Source organism: Protopterus annectens, chromosome 1.part0 (genome assembly GCF_019279795.1).
Source record: "Protopterus annectens isolate FY-2018-M chromosome 1.part0, PAN1.0, whole genome shotgun sequence".
Taxonomy (NCBI): Eukaryota; Metazoa; Chordata; order Ceratodontiformes; family Protopteridae; genus Protopterus; species Protopterus annectens.
Window position 1 is genome coordinate 1,735,873,303 of NC_056725.1, and position 26,288 is coordinate 1,735,899,590.

Sequence of the window (26,288 nt, forward strand, 5' to 3'; positions counted from 1 at the left end):
GCTAGGAAAGTTAGGTGTGAAGGGGGATGGGAGATTAGTCAAAGTAGTACCAATTCAGGCTTCACAAAAGACTGCAGTTTAGCCATTCTAAAAAAGAAGCAACAGTATAAAATCACTTGAAAGTTTGTTCTCTGGCAATTGCCGCAGGCATTGAATGGCATGAAATGTTACTTAAAACTGAAAGATAGCAGTGTATGCATGTAGAATCAGTGCAGTTACAGGAGCTTTAGGAAGAAAGAGGCCTGTGTGATGTAATTTTTTTTTTACAGACAAGCACTGCATTGTGGGATACCTAGAGGCAGACTGAACAATGAGAATTACTTCAAGATGCCAGACCCCATGTAGTCATACCAAGAAATTACTTATAAAAATATTTAAAAACCTGTAAGTAGTCCAAGTGGTGTTAAAATGTAGGAAACGCCAAACCATGATGAAATAAACATGTTTTTGTGTCTGTGGGTGCAGTTCTCCAAGTGTTTATACTACTTGGAGTCCTTTGGGTTAAGTAGGAGTTCATTTTCAGGTAGTGTGTGGTAGTTTTTTTCATGCCTTTGGTTACTGTGTGCTGTAAGACTGGGAATAGGAGGCGGCTCAGTCCACCATCTTCCCTTGATTACCAGTCTTGCTGTGTGAAGAGTAGTGAGGGTCAGAGGAAATGTGGCAAAAAACCCCCTAAAATAGGATAGTTTTCTCTGTTCTGTAGCAGAGTTGTAAGGAAAGATATAAACTGCTTCAATGAGAGTTCAGATTTTTCAGAGCATAGTTCCTGTCCTTTTCAGTAAGCAATATAAACAGCAAGGATCAGTGTTTAATTTAATTAAAAAAAAAAAAAAAAAAAAAGGCAAGGAGGCTCTAAGTAAGAAAAAGGAAAAACCTCAAAGTCCCAGTCCTACCAGTTAACAAGAGTGTTCTTTTCATATTCACATCCCCAGCAACCTCTCTTCTCTTAGGCTTCATCCTCCTTGTGGCACCAGATTGTCACAGATGGTGAGTTTTAATTGCAACCCAGCAGAGGTTCACTTGGCAATATGAATAATTCCCTACTTTCTTTCACTCATCTCTCATGCTGGCACAGGAAGTGATTATAACCAGTGCCTTACTGCCCCTTTGGCAAAGGCTTTTAAGTTTTTTTTTTCTGGTCCCAAAAGGGGAAAGATCCTGGTGGACTACAGTGGAAAAATTTATTTCTAAATTTCTTCAATCTTTTGTACCTCTATTCATCCTTCTACCTTTCATGGTACAGCTAGATCTAAAAGATGCCTGTCATTACATTCCCAGTGGCAAGCAGCTCTGGCATTTGTGTGTCTGGCTTCCCCTATCAGTTTTCTGTCTTGCCATTTGGATTTCTTCTGCATCAAGGGGTTTTCACTAAGTATCTAGCTCCAGTCATTGCTTATTGCTGACTTAAAGGCACTCCCCATTCCGTATTGAACCACTGACTTGTCTTTGCAGACTTTCAAGCTGTCAAAAGTCTTGAGCAAGTGTTCCAAATCTTTTAGATTTGGATTTTCAGATCAACTTTCAAAGGTCTTTTTATCCCTTTTCAAATAATTGTATCATAGGCTGTGTTAGGCTCTTTCCAGGGCAGAATCTTTCTTCTTCCAGAGTTTTCTCTATTAAGGAGTTTCTCAGGAGTTTTGGTGTATGTGGCGCCTGTTATTCTCATGCTTCTCCTAACTGGACACCATGGTACCTCGGGTAGGTCTGGATTCCGCACTGTATTTTCTCCTGTCAGATTCCATTGCTAAGGTTTGCAAAGAGGGCTATTCTGCTGTGGATAGACTACAGCTGTTGAAATCCACATCTGCTATTCTACCTTCCAACTCCCTACAGTCTGTCACACTTCAAACATTGGTTTGTTGTTTCCTGAGGGATAAAAGTGAAAGCTCCTTGGAATCCTCAAGATAACTCAAGGAGATGTTGGCAGTGGTCATACTTAAAAGCCATTTAGTCATTGCTGGTCCCCTGACATTTGCAGTTTTCAATGGTAGTACCACAGCAGTGTGCTAAATAGAAGGTGTGGATACCAGATCTTACTCTCTTTGCAGACTTTCTGTGATGTAATAAGGGTGTGTGTGTGTCAGGTCTTACCATTTTTGCAGACTTGCTATGATAGTTTGGGAGGTTGAAACTTGGCTCATTTGACTCCTCAGGCTTCATAAAATATTTCTGAGCAAACTTGATTAAAGGTAAGTTCAGCAGGACTTGGACAGACTGCCACAAATGAAAGCTTTGCCCTGGGGAATTCCAAGATTTGATCCAACTGTGAGATCACCAAGTAAATCTGTTTGCCTTTTTTCAGAACAGCCAACTTAAAGTTTAGCTCCAGGACTCTTTGCTGACAGACCTGTTAGACTGATTTTCTCATTCCCATGGATGGGAATGTTGTATGCTTTGCCACCCTTTCCACTGATGTTTTAGATATTTAGTGTTATCCAGAAGATCCTGGATGACTCCCAAAAAAATTGTGGACTCCATTTTGGTTCGGGCAACAGTGGTTCTTTCTTTTCAGTTGGCCAAGGACAGTTAGCACAGGGTGCCCCACAATTGTTTTTTTTTTTATGTACCCCAACCTGAAAACATTTCAGCTTAAATTTCAGGATGGTAGAATTTTAATAGCTTTTAGGCAGCCCCCTTTTTTTTCTCTTTCTTTCTGAGGATGTACAGTAGGTGCTAAAGGAGGAAGAAAAACTGCTACTAGGAAGTCCTATAAGATCAAGTGGAAAATATTTTCTAGTTTGTGCCAGTGCACGAACCAGGACCTTCAGACCTGGCTGCCTCTGGTTCTTGATTTGTGAGAATGAATGTCCAATGGTCTTTGTTCCTTTTGTCAAGGTGCATTTGTTGGCTATTTCTGCTTCTCTGTCCTTTGATCCCCACTTAACCAAACTTCACTAACTATTTTTGAAGGGGTGTTTCATGTCTGCCCATCTAAGACTGGTGTTTCTTTCTGGATCTTACTGTTGTGCTTGAAGCTTAATCTTTCCATTTGAACCAGTTCATTAGGTTGAATAAGACAGTTACTCCTTGCTCTGACGTTTGCTAGGAGAGTATCCGAGTTACAGGTACTTGCGGCGAGCCACCCTTCTCTCATTTTTCACAAGGAGAGTTTTTCTTTAAAAAAATAATCTTTTGTATGCCTATCTTCCTGTCTTCTCCCCTGAACCGAAGTATAGGGGGAAGGTATGAAAGGACAACCAGTGTCAAGGTGTAGAGTATTTCCATATGGTTGTCTCATGCTCTTCCCTTTCGTTATGCTCCCTAAATGCTACTTCTAGGCAGGGTTAGGGTCTGTTCAGCAAGGGCTTTGGTGCCTTTCTGGAAAGGGGTAGACAGTAGAAGTTTTCTAGATGCAGCAACTTGGACCTCTGTACTAAGCACTACAAACTGTGCTACTTTTCCAGGTCCTGAACAGACTTTGCTAGGAACATTTTCCAGGGGCTTTTGTGGTCTGTTTAATCTCCTCCTGTTTTTAAGTTTTCTAAGATAGAGTAATCCACCTGTATAGCTACAGGCTACAGGTTGGCTACTGCCATTTTGATCTGTGTTGTTCATAGTACAGTTGGAACTTGTCATAACAGTTGTCTCTTTCGGCTTTTCCCGGTTAGGGGTCGCCACAGTGGAACTCTGGTCTGCTAATGATTGGCAGTAGATTTTTACGCTCTGGCTTGCAGGGCCTAGCGCACAACCTTCAACGAAGGAACGCCCATTCACGCATATTGCCACACAGAAGACTCTCTAACTGAGAATCTAACGGGCAACGTCCAACAGTGAGGCGACAACGTTAGCGCAGCACCACCACCGCAGAGCGAACTTGCCATAACAGTAGATGTTCTAATTGATTGTTGCAGTAGCCTGTTTCACTCGAGCCTCCTTAGTTTGGCTGTTTTCATTTTGTGTTGCCATGGTGTTGATGTATTTTGTATGTAGTTAATTATTTGAGTTGCTTCCTAGTATTCTTTTCAGGGCAGTTGACTGCCTCCCTAGGTAAAGAAAAAAAGAAAAAGTGCTCTAAAGTATTTTTTTTCCTGTCTTTTTATGGAGCTGTGCTTTAACCCCTGGTACCTTTAAGCTTTGAAAGCTGTTAAGTCACGAGGGTTAGTACTCCCTTCAGATTAGGTTACTGCAGCAGTGTTCTATTAAAATATCTACTGTTATGGCAAGTTTTACTTGTATAACCATACTTTCCTTTGCAAGTTAAACATGTCCACTTGGATGGCTTGCATCTAAACTTGTCTGTGCCCAGAATAACAGGAATAATTCTGTTTTTTTAATTTCTCAAAATCTTTTGGGTTTCTAATACCACGACTGGAATGGACCCATTCCCAAGTCAAAGTATGATTAAAGTTCATGAAATTAGCATTGCTCAATCTTTGATGTCAAGACCCATTGCTCCTACTACTATTGGAACTGTCTGGGTGTCTTTCTTTCACATTGCTCTCGTTTCTGCTTGCAAATCCTGATTTTTATGACATTGTCTCTCTCTCTCTACGCAAGACACTGTAGTCACTTGGTATAGTGATTTCAATGACCAATGCTACTTTTGTCTTTTCATGGACCACTGTATCTGGTTTTCTCGCATCTATTTTTACAAGTGTTTGTGATGGGTGATCCCATGTGATGTCGACTTTATCTTCTATGATGCTTTGTGGTTCATGTTTCCAGTGTTTTTCAGCCACTTCAGTACCATAATGTTTGCACAATCCCCAGTGTAACAGTCTTGCCACATTATTATGCCTTTCAGTATACTGTCCTCCTGGCATTAGTATGTCACAAACAGCAACAAGGTGTGTGACTGTTTGCAATTCTGGTTTACGAAACCTACATCTCAGTTTCTCCGACATGTTCAGTGGACTTTTTAAAACATTGTGTACATAGCCCACTGTCTTGAGTCGCCAGTATTAACCTTTCATCTTTTGGTTTGAATTTGCCTCTCCTTAATTCCTGCGTTCATGCCTGATCAACATGAGGTTCTTCCAGGAGTTTTCTATACTTGCAAATATATTTATGCATTTTCTACATTTCTTGCCTTCTCATCTGATCTTTCACCTTGCATTCTCTCGTTTTTTTGCACATTCAGTTTTTGCCTGATTTTTATCTACTTCTGGTATGATTTCCATTCCCGCTTGACACAGATGTGCTTCTACTAGGCTGAGAAGTGAAGTCATCTTAGATTTATTCTCCTCATGTTTTAAAACTTCCACTGTTTGGTTCTTGTATATGTATGCAGTCCCACGACTGCAGCTCTGTACATGTAATCAATTTCATGGAGGCCCATACCTTGTTTGGAACGATGAATATATAATCTTGGTATGCACTTATTTTTATAAATCATTTGATGAGCCTGAAGCATCCTTTTCCTTTCTAATTAATCCAACACCTTTTGGGTCCAGTCATTCCCTCAAAATTGTAAAATTGGACAGGAAGAACAAATTGGTTTATAGCTTGAATTTTCTTCTAGATGCCAATGCTGCTTTTAGCGTTAATTTAAGTCTTCTAAAATATTCTTTATCAAGTTTTATTCGCATTTGTTTGTTTTATTGTTCGTTCATAAATTCTAAAATAATTATACACCCCCTCTTGCTCAAGTTTTTACATCACATTCTTGTCCCAAACTGGTGTTTTCTTGGTGCTGCAGCTTTCCTGCTTTAAAGGTTGCTTTTGCACATTTATCAAAACCAAATGACATTCTTTTTCTGAAAGTTTTGACTACTTGTAGTTGCGCTTTCATTTCCTCATCTGATGAGCTATGCAGTTTTAAGTAATTGACAGAGATGATAAGTCTTTAGACTTTAATTTCTGGGAGCCAAATTGAAGCCATGACATAATTGGACAGCTTAATGGGTTAAGGACAAGGCAAAAGAGCAACGGTGACAGTGAGTCACCCTGGAATATCCCCCTTCGGATTTTTATCACTGGAGTAATAATTTGTCCTTTATCATGGTTTAACTGCCAAGTGGTTTGCCACTGTTTTATGGTCGCTGTGATGTAGTTTATAGGGTGTACCTTTCACATTTTTAAGTTCTTTCTTATCCATGAATGTGATATACTGTCAAATGCTTTTTTGTAGTCAGTCCATGCCATGCTTACATTCCCCCCTTTTTACAGATGTTCTTCATATTTCACTGTTGCAGTCATTACATTTGGGTTACCTGCTTGCAGGTAGCCCTCAGTCGGCCTGATTAACAAAGTCTTGGGTCCTGCGTCGGTTGCTGTCCTTTCTTCCATGACTCAGGTCGTTGGGGGGGTATAAAACATGCGGGGTATAAGACATGCAGCTGATGCCATTGCATCAGTCTTTCTTGCCGTGCGGTGCCCGAAGCAGTTCGCAAGTGCCGGTCGGCCGACTCCAGAAATTTTTGATGTCCTTCAAGAATGCAACTGCAGTCATAACATATGGGTTGTCCTGCCTCAGGCAGCCCTCGGTCGGCCGGATTCCAAAGTCTGGGTCCGGCGTCGGCTGGTGTCGCCTCCTCTCCGACGTCAGAACGGCTGGAGTATAAAGGCATCGGCCGACGCCATCTTCTTCAGTCTTTCTTGCCGTGCGGTGCCCGAAGCAGAAGCAGTTCGCAAGTGCCGGTCGGTCAGCTCCTGTGTTTTCAGTACCGAAGTCATCTAAAAGCCAAGTACCCCGTTGGGGAACTTTTTTTCTTGCCTCAGCCAATGTTAGAACAAATTGAGAAAGTTAATAATTGTTTGTCTTGTGGTAAACAAATACCTCATAAGGACTTCCATTCTTACTGCCTATCTTGCCTGGGCCCAGACCACAACGTCTCGGCCTGTGCTGCCTGTGCTTGCTTTAATAAGCGCACTCTCAGGCGCCGGGCAGAATTTGCCGAAGACTTTTTCGGCGAAACTTTCGCTTATACCATGCCGTCAGAACAACCGACTACTCAACCTTCCAAAAAACGAAAGGACCGGGACCGACATCCTCGGCCCACGTCCTCTACCGATACTCCTAAACCCTCCGCTAGTGCTTCGGTCCCTTCGGAAGCGGTAATTCAACCGCTCCAGGCTGACGACACAGCGTTAACTCGTCCTTCAGTCTCGGAGTCTACACCGGTGCCGGTTGTTGACTTTCCTCCAGAAACCGAAGTTCTGGATCTACCCGACACCATTCCTGTGGACAAGGTTACTCCTGCACGTGGGGCAGCTAGGCCTCCTGTATCCATGTCCATCAAGGCCTTTGCACGTGCTAAGGCCGCCAGCCAGGCCAAGGCCCATCCTAAACCTACTGCCCAGGCCCCTTCTTCTGATAAACAGATCATGTCTCTTGCTGCAGATCTTATTTCTCTTATCAGGGGGGTCTCTTATCAGGGGGTCTCAGCCTCATCCAGACAGAGGTTCTCAGCCGCCTGCAGAGAAAAAGCCCAGAACTGAGCAGGCCGACAACCTCTCTTCAGATGAAGCCTCTGGGGATTCTGAGCATTCAGGTACACAAGAAGAATCCTTCCAGGCCTATGAGGACTCTGATGCTGAGGAATCAATTCCCTCTGCCTCTCCTCCAGAGGATTTTTCGTTCGGTGAAGTCCTACACTCTGAGGGAGCATTTCAAATGGCAGGGTCAGGAATTCTCTGATTCCAGGAAAAGGCTACGTACCTTCCTCAAGCTACCCCAGCACAGACCTTTAGCTATCCCTCCAGTTATGGATGTCCTGGATGATGTTTTCTCCGACTCCAGTGCTAACCCTGATTCTCTCCCTCCTGCTGCTGTCAAGCCAGACAGATATTATAGGGTCCCTGACACCCACAAACGTCTCTTTAAGGCCCATTCTGTGGATCTAGAAACTATTTCACAGGGCCCCAAGGGAGTGGCTACTTCCACAGCCAAGAATCCACTGCCAGCGGAGAGGGAAACTAGGTCCCTGGAGAGATAGGGTAAAAAAGTTTATACCTCTACCACCCTGGCCATGAGGTCACTTAACTGCCTTTTTCATATGTTTCAGTACCAGGATTTCTTACTGGATGATTTACAGAAAAAGCTAGCCTCTCCTGAGCCTATTGATAGAAAGGCATTGCAGGATCTAGTACATAACACTCAGCAGGTTAGCAATCATTTTCTTCAGTGTAGTTATGATGCATTGGAGGCTTCATGTAGGGCAGCTATGACTGGGGCTGTTATACGTAGACATGCTTGGTTAAAAGAACAGCCACTGCCAGACCATGTTAAAGTAAAGTTACTTGATGCACCTCTGGAAAAACAGAAGCTTTTTGGTGCTAATGCACAAGATGTGTTGAAGTCCATTGAGGAAAAAGCTAAATCAGTACAGACAGTCAAAGATTTCCTCCAGGTTCAGCCACCCAGATTCAGCAGGAATTGGCCTTCAAAGAATTGGTCCTTTCCAGACACTGACAAGTTTCAAAGGGGAAAAAACAGGTGTGCCCGAGGTGGAGGGCAATACCGAGGCTCCTACAGGGGCCGCCAATGGCAATCACCAAATCAAAGAGGTGGCGCAGGCAGTCCAGCTGCACCACAAGGACAACCACAATGACTTGACTTTCATACCATCTACAAAGGCTCAAAGAGAAGCACCTTTGGGCGGAAAATTATCCTTATTCTCAAAAAAACTGGCATATCTTAACCAAGGACAACTGGATTCTGGATTTAATAGACAAAGGTTACAGATTCCACTTCCATACTTTACCAGTAAGACAAGGCATGCCAAACCTGCCACTTCATCAAAGGGCAGAGGCACTCATTCAAGTTTCAAAGCTGTTAAATATAAAAGCAATAGAAAAGGTCCCTCCACAGGAACAAGGCCAGGGATTTTATTCAAGACTGTTCCTTGTTCCAAGAAAGGAAAACAAATGGAGACCTATACTGGACTTGTCTACTCTAAATACTTATCTCATTGTGCCAAAGTTCAAAATGCTGACGTTGCAGCAACTCCTTCCCATGCTGGGCAAGGGGTCTTGGCTGGTCACTCTGGACCTCAAGGAGGCATACCTGCATGTCCCAATCAGACAAAGCTGCAGAAGATACCTCAGATTTCTTGCAGGGACAGAGCATTATCAATTCTCAGCATTGCCGTTTGGCTTATCTACTGCGCCCAGAGTGTTCACGAAATGCCTGGCATCAGTAGTGGCACACTGCAGACTCCAAGGGATTCAAATATACCCCTACCTGGACGACTGCCTCATACAAGCAGACAACAAGCAAACCTTGATAGCAAACTTGGACTATGTCATTCAATTACTGCAGGCCTTGGGATACACAGTCAACATTCAGAAATCAAGACTTCTGCCATCCCAACAGATTATTTTCTTAGGAGCCAAACTGGACACAAAAACACAGATGGCTTACCTCACAGAGGAAAAACAACAGCAGTTACCAGAGTACTTCAGAGGCCTAGCAAAGCTCTCCCAGCTGACTGCAAGGAAAATCCTGCAGGCCCTGGGGTTCATGGCATCTTGCATTCTTCTGATACCTTTGGCAAGACTTCATATGAGAAAGCTGCAATGGTACTTAAAAAGCTTATGGTCCCAACACAGCCAAAGCCTAGAGGACGTAATCCCACTCATTCCATGTCTGCAAAGAGAATTTTTGTGGTGGGTTCTAGCAAGTCAGTTAAACAAAGGCATGTCTTTCAACAAACCTCAAGCAGGTCAAATAATTACAACAGATGCCTCAGACCATGGATGGGGGGCGCACATGGAGGGCAGATGCATTCAAGGTCAATGGACACCAAGGGAAAGGCATCTGCACATAAACTAAAAAGAGATGTTGGCAGTGATGCATGCAATCGAGGCTTTCGAAAAATCACTTCAATAAGGACAGACAACACCACTGTTATGTGGTATATAAACAAGCAGGGAGGCGCTCATTCTTATCCCCTCTGCAGACTAACAATGATTCTCTGGGAAAAATCCCTAAGTCTGAAGATACATTTGCAATCCCAGTTTGTGCCAGGCAAGGACGATGTACTGGCGGACAAGCTGAGCAGAAATTTCTTGGATCCACACGAATGGATGCTGCATCCTCACATTTTCTCACAAATAACAAGGACATGGGGAAGACCGGACATAGATCTCTTTGCTTCTCACATGAATCATCACCTGGAAAAGTTCTGTACAAGGACCCACTATCCTCTAGCCTGGAAAACGGTTGCTCTCTCCTTCAGCTGGAAGTCCCTAACAATTTATGCATTCCCTCCTCTACCACTGCTGACCAAGGTGATACTGAAGATCAAAGCAGAACAACTAACAGGCATTTTGATAGCTCCAGACTGGCCAAGGCAGCACTGGTACCCATTGCTGTTGAGCATAACTCGGACCAAACTGTGGCCTCTGCCCCTATGGCCTCTGCTTCTATCACAACACAATTACAGGACAGTTCATCAAAACCTGAAAACATTGCATCTGACAGCCTGGAGGTTACCATAACTCCTTCCAAAAAAGTTCAAGAGATCTTACTTGGAAGCACGCAGACCTTCCACCAGAAAAACCTATTCAGCCAAGTGGAAGAGATTCATCATCTGGAATGCTAACGGGGGTCAGGATACAACAGTATTGAGTATACCTCAGATATTGGAATACTTGGCAGAATTGTTTCATACTGGTCTCTCATATTCTTCCATAAAGATTCATGCCTCAGCAATCTCAGCAAAATACAATTGTGATCCACCTGTGTTTTCACATCCTTTGCTAAGACAGTTCCTAAGGGGGATAAAGAATATCAAACCTCCCAGGAAACCGCCAGTACCTGCATGGGACCTCAACTTCGTCTTGGAAAAGTTAACTCTTCCTCCCTTTGAACCAGCAGCAACTTCAGAAATGCAATTTCTCTCATGGAAAACGGCTTTCCTATTGGCAATCACATCAGCAAGAAGAGTCTCTGAGATACAGGCACTCATGGCAGTACCTCCTTTTCTCATTTTTCATCAGGACAGAGTCTCTGAGAACCAATCCTTCATTCATGCCAAAAGTAATTTCCAGGGTGTCTCTAAATCAAGCCATTCACCTGCCTACTTTCTTCCCCAATCCTCAAAACAGGGGGGAAGCACTGCTGCATACTTTGGACATACACAGGCAACTACGCTACTACTTGGACAGAACTAAGGCCACCAGAAAGTCTGACCAACTGCTTGTAGCCTGTGCTGCTGGAGTACAAGGAAAAGCAATCTCCAAACAAACAATTTCCAAATGGATTGGACACTGCATCAGATTCTGCTATTCCTTTCATGGAAAAGGTGTGCCAGCCAATATTAGGCCTCACTCCACCAGAGCTATAGCCACATCCACAGCTTTCCTAAGAGGAGTGGCTACAAAGGACATTCTAGAGGCTGCTACATGGAGCTCCATGCATACATTTAACAAGCAATACAACCTGCCTTTATACTCCAGATCCCGAGCAGGCTTTGCTTCGGCAGTCCTGCAGGACATTTTAGCTACACCATCACTTTCTTAGTTCCAACCACCCCCAGCTTGGCTATGGTATTCAACCCATATGTTATGACTGCAGTTGCATTCTTGAAGGACATAGTACAGTTTTGTACCTACCATAAATGTAGATGTCCGATAGATAAGCAACTGCAGTCGGATTCTCCCACCCTCCTACCCCTCTGCAACCTTCTTTATGGGTCCACTACCCCTATTCCTATTAGCTGGGGGTATCTCTATGGTGTATCTGTTTATTACTGTTGTGCATGTCTGGAATTCTTTATCCATTCACCAAATTTAGCCTTCCTAGGAGGGCACTTGGCATCTGGGGCAAGAAACACTGAAGAAGATGGCGTTGGCCGATGCCTTTATACTCCAGCCATTCTGACGTCAGAGAGGAGGCAACACCAGCCGACGCCGGACCCAGACTTTGGAATCTGGCCGACCGAGGGCTGCCTGAGGCAGGACAACCCATATGTTATGACTGCAGTTGCATATCTATCGGACATCTACATTTATGGTAGGTACAAAACTGTACTTTTTCGAGTTTCAGAACAAAAGTCTTCAACTAAAGCTAAGTACCCCGTTGGGGAAACTTTTTCTTGCTCCTTACGGATGTCCGTAAAAGTTAATAATTGCTTTACTTGTGGAAAGCAAATACCTCATAAAGATTTTCATTCATACTGTATTCCTTGCCTAAGCCTTGACCACGACGTACCTTGCTGTCGGTTTTGTGCTTTATTTAATCAGCGCCCTATCCGTTGTCTGTAAATTTTCGCCTCTAAATATTTCAGTTCTCGGTTTGTCCAGAAATGTCGTCAGTTAGCCATCCGACTACTGGGATTCCGAAAAAACGCAAAGATAGACAGAGACAGGCTGCCGAGGTCCAAAACTACTGACGATGCTTCTCCTAAGCCAGTCGCTGGTTCGCCGGTAGTCAGTGAGGTGCTTTTGCAGCCCCGATACCTGCTACTTCTGATTCGCAGGCCTCTACTGAGACCCATTCGTAGCTTGGTATGCCGTGAGATGCTTCAACTATGGAACCCATAAATGTCCCTACCTTGGATGGGTTCGGAGCTGCTGTGCAGGCACCGGCTTCTGCGGGTGTATTCAGGCCTATGGACTTGCATATTAAACAGACGTCGTCTCCTTTACTTAGGCCTAAATCTCGAACCATGCCTAAAAAAATGACGCCCATACCACATGCTCAGGCCTCTCTGATTTGCAGATTGCAAAGTAGGAGCAGTCATCGAATTGCCCACAGACACGAGTGTTCTCCAGGAAAGGCTGACGCAGACAAACAACTGCTGTCAGAACCATTGGCTAAAACTAAATGCTAAGAAATGCATAATAGTATCTTACGGGAAGTCATCCACCCCTGTTAAGTATCATATTGACAACATGCCCCCAGGGACTTGGGGATGCACAAGGACAGTAATCTATCCTTTGACCACCATGTGCCAACAGTAGTGTGGAAATCATTGTGTTGTGCAGCTTGTCGATAAAGGCATGGCATCTAGGTCCAAGGAGGTCATTGTCCCACTGTTTGGCTTTCATCAGACCTGTTATTGAGTACAGTGCACTTTTTGATATGTACCTTACTAGGCTTATCCAGCAGTTGGAGTATCCAGAGAGGGTCCTCAATAAATGAATGCTGGATGTATGCAACGTGTCCTGTATAGACAACCTCAAGGCTTTATCTCTGTATTGTCTTCAAGCTATTGAGTGGTAATCAGTGTCCAGAATACAAACCATTGTCACCCTAATCTGATGGACCTCCTGCATATCCACAAAACTAACAGCACTATAGGATTACTCACTAAGACTTGAACCTTGCCTGTGACATAAACAGGGCCTGCTGGAGAGATGGATATGTATCCCAGAAGACTACCCATTCTCTGGAATAGGCTCCCCATCCATGTAAAGCAGGGTTCCTCCCTAATGCATTATAAATGTAACTTGGGCAATTGGATGGAGAACAGTAGATTCATCCCTGGTTTGACACCTGTCTGTATGGACATATGCAGCCTGTAAATGGTTCCTCTTCCAAGCCCCTGCTTACACTTATCAAGGATACCAGAGCTTGTCATAGATTTAGGATGCATGACTAGGCTTAAACCGTCCCTTGTATTCATTACCTGTTAAACACCTGTGAACAAGTCAGCGAGTTGGAGAAGGAAGATTAACCTCAAAGACTCAAAATCTGGCTACAGTGTTTAAAATCTATGAAAGCAGGACAAATCACCTCAGCCCAAGTAACACCTCTTCATCACAGGCGTCAAATTTCTCTTACTTCTGCAGTGAACTACAGTTGTTACTTCAAAAAAAAAAAAAAAAAAAAAAAAAAGCAGCTCTGCTACATTTTGAAGCCTGTCATTCAAACATTGCTTAAATTACTGTAGCAGGAATGGCTACTAGTGGTAATCAAAGGAAGCAAAGTACATGTGCAGATTAATATTGACAGTCAAAAGTACGCAGTCACAGTACTGTTGTAATCAAAGGAAGCAAAGTAATTACATCTGCAGATTAATGTTGACAGTCAAAAGTATGCAGTTACATTACTGTTGTAAGCTTTTGAGAGAGGGAGAAGAAAAAAACACCAAATTATCCCCACATGCATGTCCCCCTCGAATGACATCAGGAAGGCAAAGGCAATGACTGTAAAGCAAAAGCATGCTACCCATTGCAGAAAATGTGAGGGTATAACAAATTAGAAAATAACCACTGATACAGAGGCATTTAGTAATGCATTAAAGTTTAAGATGCTGAAAACACTTTTTTTTTTTTTTTTTTTCAGTTTTTGTGCGGTTATCCATGTTCAGCAGCTACTATTGGAGGCGAGAGAGTGCTACTAAGGAGTTGTGTATTGGCAAATGGAAAAGTTTTTTCAGTTGATGCCAACAACATGACCAGCACCCATTCAGGGTTAGTTGTTCTCTGGTTTTACAGTAGCTGAGTTACTATACTGCGGCCTTTCTTACCCCTCCATCAAGGTTCATTTATCAGCCATTTCAGCATGTATACCCTTGAATCCTCTTTCAGTGCTTTCCCTCTAAAATGTTTTTGATGGGGGTTTTGCCTGAGGTCTCCTAGAAAACTGGAGGGCCCCCTCCTTGGGATCTTAATTTTGTGTTAGGGAAGCTAACACTTGCTCCTTTTGAACCAGCTAACCTGGCTGACTTGAGGTTTTTGACAAGAAAAACAGTTTTATTGACTTCTGTGATCTTTCCAAGAAATGGTATCTGAATTGCGAACTCTTGTGTTGAGTCAGCTCTACTTCATTTTCCACAGCGATGGGGTTTCTTTCGGAACCAAGCTTCCTTTTATGTTTAAAGTGCTATCTTAGTTTACTTTAAGCTAAACTGTCTTTCTCCCCATTTTCTTTCCTGAACGTAATGAGGGAGAAAGGATACTGTATACCTTGGATGTCCGCAAACAACTATAGTAGTATCTTGACAGACTAATTCTTTCATATCTTTGGATCAGTTGTTCACTTCTTGTGATGGTAAGAAGGAACAAACCTGTGTCAAAAGACCATTTCCGAATGGTTGACGAAGGTTCTTAACTTTTGTTGTGCTTGGTTTCATCTGTTGCTTTTTGAGATAGGTTTGGTTCTAGAAATGTTGTAGAAGCTGCAACTTGGTCCTCTGTATATACTTCAAAGGCAATATAAGCCTGATTCCTTTTCCAGGTCTCCATCATGCTTTTCTAGGACCATTCTCTAGGGACTCCTGGACACTTCTCCATCCACCTTCCAAAATTTGTTATTTATGTACTTGTATAGCTCGGGCTACTGCTTCAGTAATCAGTTTAAAGAGCATATTAGAGTTGCATAAGTAAACTTACCATAATGGTAGATGTTCGAATGATCACTACTGCTGTAGCTGCTGTCTCCCGCTATCCACCCTTGTTTCTTGGTGTTTGTTTTTTTGTCAGGGTTTTGACTTTTTGTTGCTTCTAGCATTGTCTATTGCAGCATGGCATGGGAAACCCTGAAGGGCTTGGCACCCACACCTGTTTGTCAGCTCAGCTCAAACTAATGGTTTGGGCACGTGGAGGTGCCCTGAAACTTTGGAAACTGGCTATTGTATCCTTGCATTGTATAACCCATTTAGCTTAGGGCTACTGCTGCAGTGATCAAATATCTGCTGTTATGGTAAGTTTACTTACACAACTGTACTCCCCACCCCAGCTCCCTGCTGCTGCCTTGTCTACTTTAGAAACTGTTATTTAACACTACAAAGACCTTTGTTGACCCATCCACCAGACAAACCTTACCGCCTTGCCCCTAGTTGCTTTGCTTCACTTCTGTTAGTGGTGTTAGTACTTACTTCTGTGGCTGAGTAGTCGATATTTTATCTTTTCAAAATCCCAACACAAGCAAAACTCAAGGATAAGGTAGACGTTTCACTTGAGTGTATATTCTTAGACCAGAAGTTCTAGACTACCCTGACCATATTTTTGATGCTGTTCATATGTCATTTTGGCAGCTGTCCCTGATTTTCATGAAGACTCCATACCTTATTGTAGAGCATGAAATGTATGCAAGGCCCCAAACTGTAGCTATTTCATCTGTAACCATCCCCAGTGAATGAACAAACAGAAATGCGCCTGCAATCAATACCACATACTCGTTTTAAAGTGCATGCTTCAGTTGAGATGTAATTCTGCTTGTTTGAGGCCACTCTTCATAAATCAGTGCTGCTACTGCATTCCTACATTATTGGCACTGCTGATTTGTGCCCAGTAGAGTGGCTCCCTTCACTCTTCCCTAGTTATGCTGCTGTGAAGACCTTTTCGAAATTCCTAAAGGTAGCATCTAACTCTGAATAAAGGAATATAATACTTCCCTGGGGTTTGTACTGTTCTGGAAAAAAATGGTTGCCTCCTTTTGACTGCATGTTTTGTAGATTTAAAGTTTTTATCTTGAAAGCCTTTTGTCATAGTATTTCACTTCATTAGGAAGAATTTGGGATTTAGAGAGTTTATCTGAAGGGTCTCCTTATCTATTTTTATATAAATATATCTTGTTACCGAACAAAGCCATTCTTTAACCTAAGGTTAGCTCTGAGTTAAACTGGGCATTCTGGTTAAAGATTTATGTCATTTTCGCATCCTTTGCAGTATTAGTACTTTCACTGCATGGCTGTACATTTTCAGCCGCTATGTTGATGGAACTAAATCCTTTGGGGGGAATACAGTGGCTACCCCCCCTCCCAAACTGAAGCAATACATAGATTTTCAAAGATTACACTTTTTCATTTAAAATGTAAGATAGCCTTACTGGCACCAGCAAAGCACCCTTAATGGCCTTCTAACCACAGTGCACCACCCTCTTGTAGCTCGCCAAAGTAATTGACTGTATGGATATGCAGTTTCTTAAGTGGTCTGTAGCCAGCTTGGTGCATATGGGCATTTTTAAAAGCAATCTTCCTAAACAACAAAGATTGCCTAGAACACCCATTGTCAGCGCTGTGCCTCAGCAAGCCCAAAGACACTTGGGGGGGGGGGGGACTATTACCACACATAATGTCTCTCAGTGGAGTCCCAAACATCAAGTCCTTAAGGCAAGCAAATATACTTCTTAGGACGGTCATCATAGGGGACTGCATTGTAAGAAATATTGATGCCTCTCTGACCAGGCTGAATAAGAAAAATAACATGTCCTTTTCATTCTTCCTCAGCGTATCCAATTCAGCCACATTCTACAAATTTTGGATCCAACTCTTAGGTTCATAGGTTTATACTAGGCTATTTGCCCTAAGGCATTTATAAGCCTAGCCCAAAGTTTTGTGGCTTACGCCACCCCTTATATGAAAAAATACTGTACCCATTAGTTTGTTGTGCCTCTGTCCAGCAGTGACACAGAGATGATTCCCGGGGTAAACCTACGATCTCCCATCCACAGGTCAAGATTTCTCTTGAACAGAGCCAGCGAGGTGCTCTGCCTCACATGGACCGCATATGCCTTTTCTCCATTACCTCTTCTCACAAAGGTTCTTTTGAAGGTCAAAAAGGAGAAACCTCGACTGATTCTCATAGCCCCAGACTGGCCATGCCAGCACTGGTACCCGCTATTGAAGAATATGGCTCACAGCCCACCCTGGATATTGCCTCAAATACCTCATTTGCTCATTTGCTCACGCAGCAAAACAAACAGATTCTACACAGCCAGCTAAAAACCTTAAACTTGGCTGCATGGCGAATCTTTTAAACATCCAACCAGCCCCTCTTTCACAAGCAGTTCTGGATGTTATTCTGGAAGCCAGGAGGCCAAGCACCAGGAAGGCTTACTCGGACAAATGGAAAAGGTTTTCTGCCTGGAACCAAGCTAAAGGCCAAGACACAACTCAGCCTCGTATGCCTCACATTCTGCAGTATTTAGCAGAGATGTTGCACAAAGGACTTTCTTTCTCAATTAAAATCCATGCTTCAGCTATTTCAGCTCACTACGACACGAATCCACCTTTATTTTCACATCCTCTTTTAAAGCAGTTCCTCAGAGGGGCAAAAAACATTAGACCACCTAGAAGAGCTCCTACACCAACATGGGACCTCCACTTTGTTCTGGAAAAACTAACGTTACCTCCCTTTGAACCAACTTTCTCTGCAGACCTTCAGTTCTTATCTTGGAAGACTGCCCTGCTCCTGGCAATAACTTCTGCTAGGAGAGTCTCAGAATTACAGGCACTAATGGCAGTGGAACCTTTCCTCATTTTTCATCAAGACAGAGTTTCTCTACGAACTAATCCTTCCTTCATGCCTAAGGTGGTTTCCAGTGTAGCTTTAAATCAAACCATCCATCTACCCACATTCTTTCCCAATCCACAGAACAAAGGTGAGAGACTCTTGCATTCTTGGACATTCACAGGCAGCTTTGCTACTACTTGGACAAAACTAAGGCTTTCAGAAAAACTGACCAGCTCTTTGTATCCTATGCTACAGCTTCTCAAGGGAGGGCTATATCCAAACAAACCATTTCTAAATGGATAGGCCATTGCATATGGTTCTGTTATACCCATCATGGGAAACCAGTTCCTACTACCATTAGATCCCACTCTACAAGGGCAACAGCTACCTCTACAGCCTTTCTCAGAGGGGTCCCTACCAAGGAAATTTTAGAAGCTGCAACTTGAAGTTCAGTACACACCTTCACCAAACACTATCACCTACCTCTTTATTCAGGGCAGGCTTCGCCACTGCAGTTCTGCAGGGCCTCATTGCCTCCACTAACCCTCCATGATACCTCCACCCTGCCTTAGCTTTGGGACTCAACCCAAGTGTGATGACTGCAGCAGGGTAACACGATGAACACAGTACAGTTTTGTACCTACCATAAATGTAGATGTTAGTGTTCACCCTGCTACAGTCCAGGTTACCCTCCCTCCAACCCCTCTGATCTTTTGGCTAAATCTCTGCTATGCCTTACTGATGTATTTGCTTATAGCTGAAGGGATTTTGTGTTTGTACAGTGTTCACACCATTTGGTACTAATTTTGATTACCTTTTTGGGGGCACCTGACATCTGGGGCAAGAAAAACTGAAGAAAATGGCGTCGGTTGCAGTATATGTACCCCTGGCGCACTGACGTCAGGGATGAGGCGACAGCAACCGACGTCGGACCAAGACTTTGGAAATCCGGCCAACTGCGGGACTGCCTGACGACAGGATAACCCAAGTGTGATGACTGCAGCAGGGTGAACACTCTTAACATCTACATTTATGGTAGGTACAAAACTGTACTTTTTCTGGTGTCATTTTAAGGCGATCCAGTGTTTTGTCAGCAGGGAAGGAGATGGTTAACAGGCCATGTTGGTTTGTCAAGGATGGTCTGCTTCCTTCCCCTCTAGGCTTTTGAATACTGTCTAAAACTTTATCCTTGGCCCATAGTGCCTTTTTTAGGCAATGCCAAATTGACAAACCTACCGACATAGCAAAATCAACTCCTCTGAACCTCAAGGTGTTACTGCTCAATACCAAGAGCCTAAAAAAAAATCTACACTCCCTCAAAGCCTTCCTCTCACACTAGAAAATGTAGACATCTGTGAAGTTACTGAGACGTGGTTTAAAGCAGCTGTGACTACCCTGACAGTGCAAGGTTTCAGTGCCTTCCACACTTTTTTAGACTAGTACTGCACAGACGTGGACTAAAGGTTAAGGTGTTATCAAGTAACATCAGTAACAAGTATACTTCTAGAGTGCAGAAACAGGATGACATGCTGGAGTTCTTCCTTATGGAAATCACCATAGACAAAAATCTTGTACCTTATCCTAGCCAGGTCTAGGTCACCATCCATGTCCCAAGAAGCGCTGAGTGCATACTTGAACCTACTGAAGACATTTGCCTACCGACATAGCACTCTTCTCATGCGAGACTTTAATTACTCGCCTATAGACTGTGAATCCTACATGACCTCATGTACAGGCAGAGATTCTTGGACTCTGTAAATACAAACACCCTTGACCAATTAATGAATACTTCCATTAGAGGCTCCAACATACTGGACGTTGTGCTCACAGTTCTGGGAGAACGCTGAACCTTACCTGCATCTCACCCTCCTTGATATGGTCCAACCATAAAGCTGTCTCCTTTGAAGTCAAAATAACCTCTGTAATCCAGTTATAACCAGTAACATTTAGGAACTATTCCAAGACAAATGACCTTTTTAGGTGATGGTTTGCCAAAATTCAATGCCTGTCCAAACCCTGAACACAGCAGGCTATGCTGAGTTGCTTTCAGAAACTGTGTACAGCCATGTCAGTGGCTGTGTAGAGGCTGCTGTACCTACCAGAAGTAAGGCCTAGAGTAGCCCCAGAAACTGTCCTGGGGGCATCCCCAAGGAAGAAATGTATGGCAAAAATAAGGAAGGGTTATTCTCATAAGGATAAATAGTCTCTCATCAAACTAAGTAGGCAACTAAGACGGCTGATTAGGTGAAACAAAGCTACATTTGAGGTTAAGATGGCTTCCCAGGTGAAAGATAACCATAAGACCTTTACATTTATGTCAGAAACACCAAGGGCAGCACACAGCAATTGGCTGAACTGGTGGCTAATGGTGCCACATTCTCCAAGCATGGCTATATAGTGAACCTGTTAGCAGACAAATTCAGTTCCTCCTCCTAACACCCCACTCATCCTCCCAAAAATGCCCTGTCCAGTTATAACTGGGAGAGTGTACTGGCTGCACTCAGTAAAGCCAAGAACACGGCCTCTGTGCACTCTGATAACATCCCAGGATGCCTCCCGAACAGACTATAATAAGTCTTAAACAGGCCCACTGTAGTCTTGAAACAGGCTATGTGCCATATGAGTAGAGGACTTTACTGTCATCCCCCTTCATAAGGGAGGACCTTCACAGCAGATCCTAGAAACTGCAGACCCATTTGTCTGATTAGTCTTAATTGTTTCCATGGCTTTGCAAATGTCATGGAAATTAACAACAGGGACATAGGTGTCCTCCAGACACTGAATTCATCCTAGTTTGGTTTTGTTGAGGGAACGTCATGCTTACTGACTCTAGTGGACCTTTTCGAAAACGTCATTGAGGCAATGGATGAGGTGAAAATGGTGCGCACTGCCTACCTGGATCTGGCTAAAATATTTGATGCAGTACTCCACTCTGGCATTGTCACCGAACTTGCAGAATTAGGGTATGAACCCTTTTATGACACGCTGGATAGCTAGCTGGCACACTGATGGGGACCAGGAGATTAGAATCAGTGAAGCCACCTCCACAGAGAGACCAGTTACCAGTGGAGTCCCCCAGGGCTCTGCTAGGCCCACTCCTCCTTGGAATCTACTTCTTTGATGTCAAAGGTCTCTGGTTAACCAAGATTTGCAGATTGCTAACTGGGAGCAGTCATGGAATCCCCCAAGGCATAGAACACCTTTCAGGAATGTCCAACGCAAATGCTTGGGGTTAAACACATGCCTTAAAATTCAATACCAAGAAATGCATTATAGTATCTTTTTGGGATGTCTGCCACCCTGGATAACAACTGGAGACATCAATAAGACAAAAGTTGATTCACTAGTCAAGGATGTAGGAACTGTGTAGATTGTAATCTAGCATTTGACCAACATATGTTCAGGGTAGTAAGAAAATTCTTTGTTGGTCATCTTATAAGTAAGGGCATGGAATCTTGTTCCAGAGCAGTCATCATAACTCTACTCAGCCCTATCATATCCATCATAGTGTAATGCCCCCTTTGGTATGTACCTGACCAGACACTTGCAGCAACTGAGATGTCCACAAAGGTTCCTTACAAAAGGAATACAGGGACTAAGCTCAGTGTCCTACACTGAAAGCCTCAAAGCTCTGTGTCTTCTCTATATCAAACATACTTCTGAGTAGTGGTCTTTGCCTGGTGTACAAAGCATCCCTGGATGCCCTTTTGATGAGCTTTCTACATGTCTACAAAACAAACCGTATCAGGATTGCTAGGTTGAAAGACGTACATTTTGCATGCAACGTAAGTAGGACATATTGGAGATGGATATGTTTCTTAGAAAATTCCCATTCTGTGGAGCAGGCTCCCCATCCGTGGGGAACGGAGTTCCAACCTATTCGGTTTAAACGCAACATGGACCAATGGATGGTAATCAGAAATTCAGCCCTGGTTTGACACCCATGTCTCTGGTGGACAGAGGCATTCAGTAAATCGCCCCCTATATAAATCAAATTTGTTGGTCGCATTTGGGTTGCACCGCTTGGCTTATAAGGTGCCTTGTTGGTTGGTAGCGTAGTATATACCTGTGAAGCCCATGATCCTATTTGAGCCTAGTTTCTTGTTAGTCACTGTCACTGCTTGGAGACTTGAGCTTCAGGTCCTCATTTTGTATAGAACCCATGCATGGCCTTTCATAAGGATGGGGTAATTTTTAAAAGTAGTTCATTCTTTGTGCCAGAATTGATTCCTGACATGGCTTTGAATAAAACAGTTAATTTTGCAGGATGTTATCCTGAACTTCAATACAAAGTTGAGTGGATATTTCTTATAATGATTAACAAATGGAGTTAGGGTACTGCATACAGAAAATCTAGGGCTTAAGGTAGACTTTTTCTTGTATGTTATACACTAGGTAAGCAGGGTAGACCAGGAAGAGTACTTTGAATGTCTAACTGCATTATGTTGTTGGCAGTAGTGGGTGGAAAACATTGGAATGCCAAATTGTGGCGCAAGTCACCACGGCAAATACCACACCACAGTGAGTTCAGAAATGTCAGGCTGATTAGGTATGATGCAGCCAGTCATTACAGTCTAGGTGTTTAACGGTGAAGTGTAGGTTTTGGCACTGCAGTCCATACTGTGACCACTTCCACTGGTCTGAGAACCAGCTACTGTTTGGATAATGGACTGCTTTCAAACTTCCCTAGGATAAGGAGTGGTACTGCTGTAGTGATGAGTACTATATTGATGAGTGTAGTAGTATGTCTGTGTAGAAAGATCACTGTTAAAGTATAGAATCTTATCTGGTCTTCAGTCCTGGGATGGAAGATAGAAAGGAGGCTGGTAGGGACTTCTGTTGTGCTTACTGGAGAGGAGGGAAAAGGGTATTCTTCTAGCTGCTGCCCATTACTTGTTCCCTTTCTAACATGGTCATCATATGTAAGCAAGCCAATTTTGTCTTTCTTATTTCTCTCTGAATGGGGTCTTGAAGAAAAAAAGATTGTATCCTTGTGCATGGAGTACTCTCTCTGACCTAAGAGCACTAGTGCAGACACCAGGACACACTTGATGTTTTTCTCAGCAAAAGTAAATAAAATGGGCATAGACTGCTTTAACTTTTGGCCAGATGTTATGCCAACTTCCTGGGCAGTGCTCAGCTGTTTTGCAGTACTTTGGCCAGAAAGATGGACATCCAGCTGTGGATTCTCATGGGTAAGAATAGTGTGGCAGTGATCTGTTTGCATTTCCTGCCGTGCTTCCTTTTCACTGTGAGGGTGATTAGTGGAAATGCTTATGCTGGTTTACCCAGAGAGAGGACTTCTGGATTTGGCCAAGGGAATTTAGCACTGATAGGCAGTACTGTGCCAGTTCATTTACCTTTAAGGACCTGGTTTGAAGCTATATTGTCTTGATTTATATCTCAGAAAATAATAAAGATTCAGTTTATTTTCTCTGGTTAATAAGCAGACAACCACCCTGATGGGATGAGAAGCATTTTTTTTTTTGCTTTAGGCATTAACCTAAGCTGTGTTGGCTGACGTGCACCTGCATCACTGTACGGAGGCTGTTGTGCCCTCATTTATGAATGTACTTTCACACACGTTAATGGCTACCCTTATTTGCTTGCTAATGCTATGTCCACATTTGATGGTCCCTAGCCATTTTGTTGCCTTTCGGGCTTCTGCTTGGTTAGTGGCACTGTGCTGACCAGAACTGCCACCCCCGTCGATCGACAAGCCAGTGTTGCCTGTTCACTCCCATCCTCTTGTGCCCAGCTGTTAGAACAGTGCTTGAATGAGGATCTCTCGTTGTACGAGTTAAGGTTTTATTCCTCTCTCTAACCTGAGCCAGAAAACCATACTTGTTTGATTTGTATCTGTTTTTGTTTTTACATTTTGGTTTGGGATTGTCTTTCTGACATTACTTAAGTGAACAAAGCATATCTGTTTATGGTTGTATTTGAATGCGGTATAGTTCATGTAAAGGCTGTATACTTAAATCTCTGACTTTACTTATTTTCCTCTCACAGCCTTTCTGGTGGCCTTCTGTACTGCAGCACTTGTGAATTATGTCTGTCTGCTGCCATGACCCCCTGTAAGCCACAGAACAGTAATTGGATACGAGGCAGGTAAGAGACATGCTTTTGTTTAGCCATGTAGCTAGGGTTACCAGTGTGTTAACTGACAGCTTACAAACAAGTCACAAGATTTTGAAGCCTGGTCTTAGCATCTTCTCCTTTTCAAGCAATGCTCTTTGAACTACGCAGTGTGCTACACTGTATTTATACATGTGAGAGTGTTCGATCTCGCCGTTTGTTCTTACACATGGGTTCGGAGCCGATCCTCGGCTCCGTGTCGGCCGCTTGCAAGCTCTGCATCGAGAAGAAGCTCGAGACAACCTAATACCCACAATCCCCCTCTGCCTTTACCTCAGATCTAGTTTGCCGCTGCAGCATTTGCATCACTGGGTCGAGCTCGAGCACCTAAGATAAGATTAAGAATTTATTCTTGTGTTTTTTCTTAGTAATTTTATTATAAAAAGTTTGTTAGTGACATAGTGTGTGTGTGTGGTAAGGTTGAGGGATTCTCGGATCCGTTAAGTTTATTTAAAACTTATTAGAGTTCTCCTCTGGGCCTACCACCCCTTACTTGGATTTGACTACCGGATTGACTCCTTACTGGATTCGACAATTTCACCGGACTTGACTTCTTTACTGGACTTGACTTTTCAGTTTCTATTTAGAGTGAGATGTCTGAAAAGGCTAAATCGGGTTTTAAGCGTTGCCAATGTGGGCAAAAGATGTCAGTTACTGACAATCATAGTTCCTGCGTCTACTGTCTTGGCCCTCTCCATCTGCAAGAAGACTGCTCTATTTGTCATTCGTTCAGTGGGAGGGTCATGACAGATAGGCGCAGGAAACTCCTGGATAGGGGTTTGTTAAAACCTACCTTTCAAGAGGCTCTGGATGCTTCAGACCAGGCATCCAAATCCTCGAAGGAATCAAAGACGTCGGAGCCCAGGTCATCTGCTCGGAGCTCTTCAGCTAAAGTTAGATCACCGGTTCCACAGACTTCGGGGCCGAGTGTTCAACTGTTGTCAGTTTCCGAGCCTCGAGTCTTGGAACCGGTGATGGAGCTCCCTCCCCCGACACTGTTGAGGTCGGCTCCGTCTTCGATTTCTTCGACTCGTTCTTCCAGGCCCCTCTCTGATACTGATGTAGACCGCGTGGTGCAGAAGTTAATGGAGAATACGGCCTTATCCAAACTCATCTCTGTCTCCTCTCAATTGGTGTCGAGACTTGAAGGCCTGCCACTGTCTCCATCTGTTCCTCTTCCGAGACCTGTCCAATCTTCGGAGCCGGAAGAGGCTGAGCTGCTGATTGTGGAGCCCTCGGTGCCAGAACCGTCCTTTTCTCTGTCGGCTCTGTTCACCTCGACTCCGTCGGATCCGCTACCGGAGTCTCGGAGCCGAAGATCCATCCTGGGTTCCGGGACCGAGAGTCGGACCGATGTTTCGGTTCCGACTCTCCCTCTTGGGGCCTCGGCTCGGATCGACTCGGTTCCGTCCTCTGAGTCTATGCCTTCGGTGCCTGTTTCGGGGATTCTTCCCATTTCTTCGGAACCGGGAGATACCTCGACTCGGGACCCGGGGGCTTTCGATCTCATGAGGAAGGCGTTGTCTACCCAGACAACCACATCAGCAGATACAGCTTCTCCTCCCCATAAAGGTCCGTTATCCTCCTCTGCACCCGTGTTTACAGCTAAGCGTCGAGCACCTGTGTCTCAGCCACCCCTGGAGGGTGCCCCCTCTTCCTCGGAGGCTTCTTCGGATGCTCCCCCCGAAGAAGTCCCTAGGAAAAGATTGTGTAAGAGGAGACACTTAGATTCTCCACAAGAATCTTTGACATCCGATACTGACTTGGATGAGTCAGAAGGGTCCCCAAAGTCACCTTCAGAAGATGTCTCCTTTTCTGACATCTTGGAGATCCTAAAGCAGAGAGGTGACTGGCAGTCCCTCCCCCCTTCTGAGGATGAGTCAGTCTTGCTGAAGGCATTTGGTGCTCGCCCTTCCTCCTCCTGGGTCACTCCGCCCTTCGATGAATTAATGGAGCTGATTGCTCGAAGGGCGTGGGAGGCTCCTGACACGGTGGAGCCAGTCCCTAGGAAGCCTAATAAATACATTACTGCACCCCAGGACAAGGCTTATTTGACAAAAGGAGTTCCAGTGGACGCTATG

General features: G+C 43.8%; 1 protein-coding gene across 1 annotated transcript in view; it reads left to right on the plus strand.

The window, feature by feature from the left end:
- TAB2 (TGF-beta activated kinase 1 (MAP3K7) binding protein 2) overlaps positions 1-26,288 on the plus strand; it is a 685,348-nt gene that overhangs the window by 327,181 nt on the left and 331,879 nt on the right. The window contains exon 2 of the mRNA XM_044068945.1: positions 24,082-24,180. The gene's annotated coding sequence lies outside the window, so the exon portion shown is untranslated. The remainder of the gene's footprint in view (positions 1-24,081; positions 24,181-26,288) is intronic.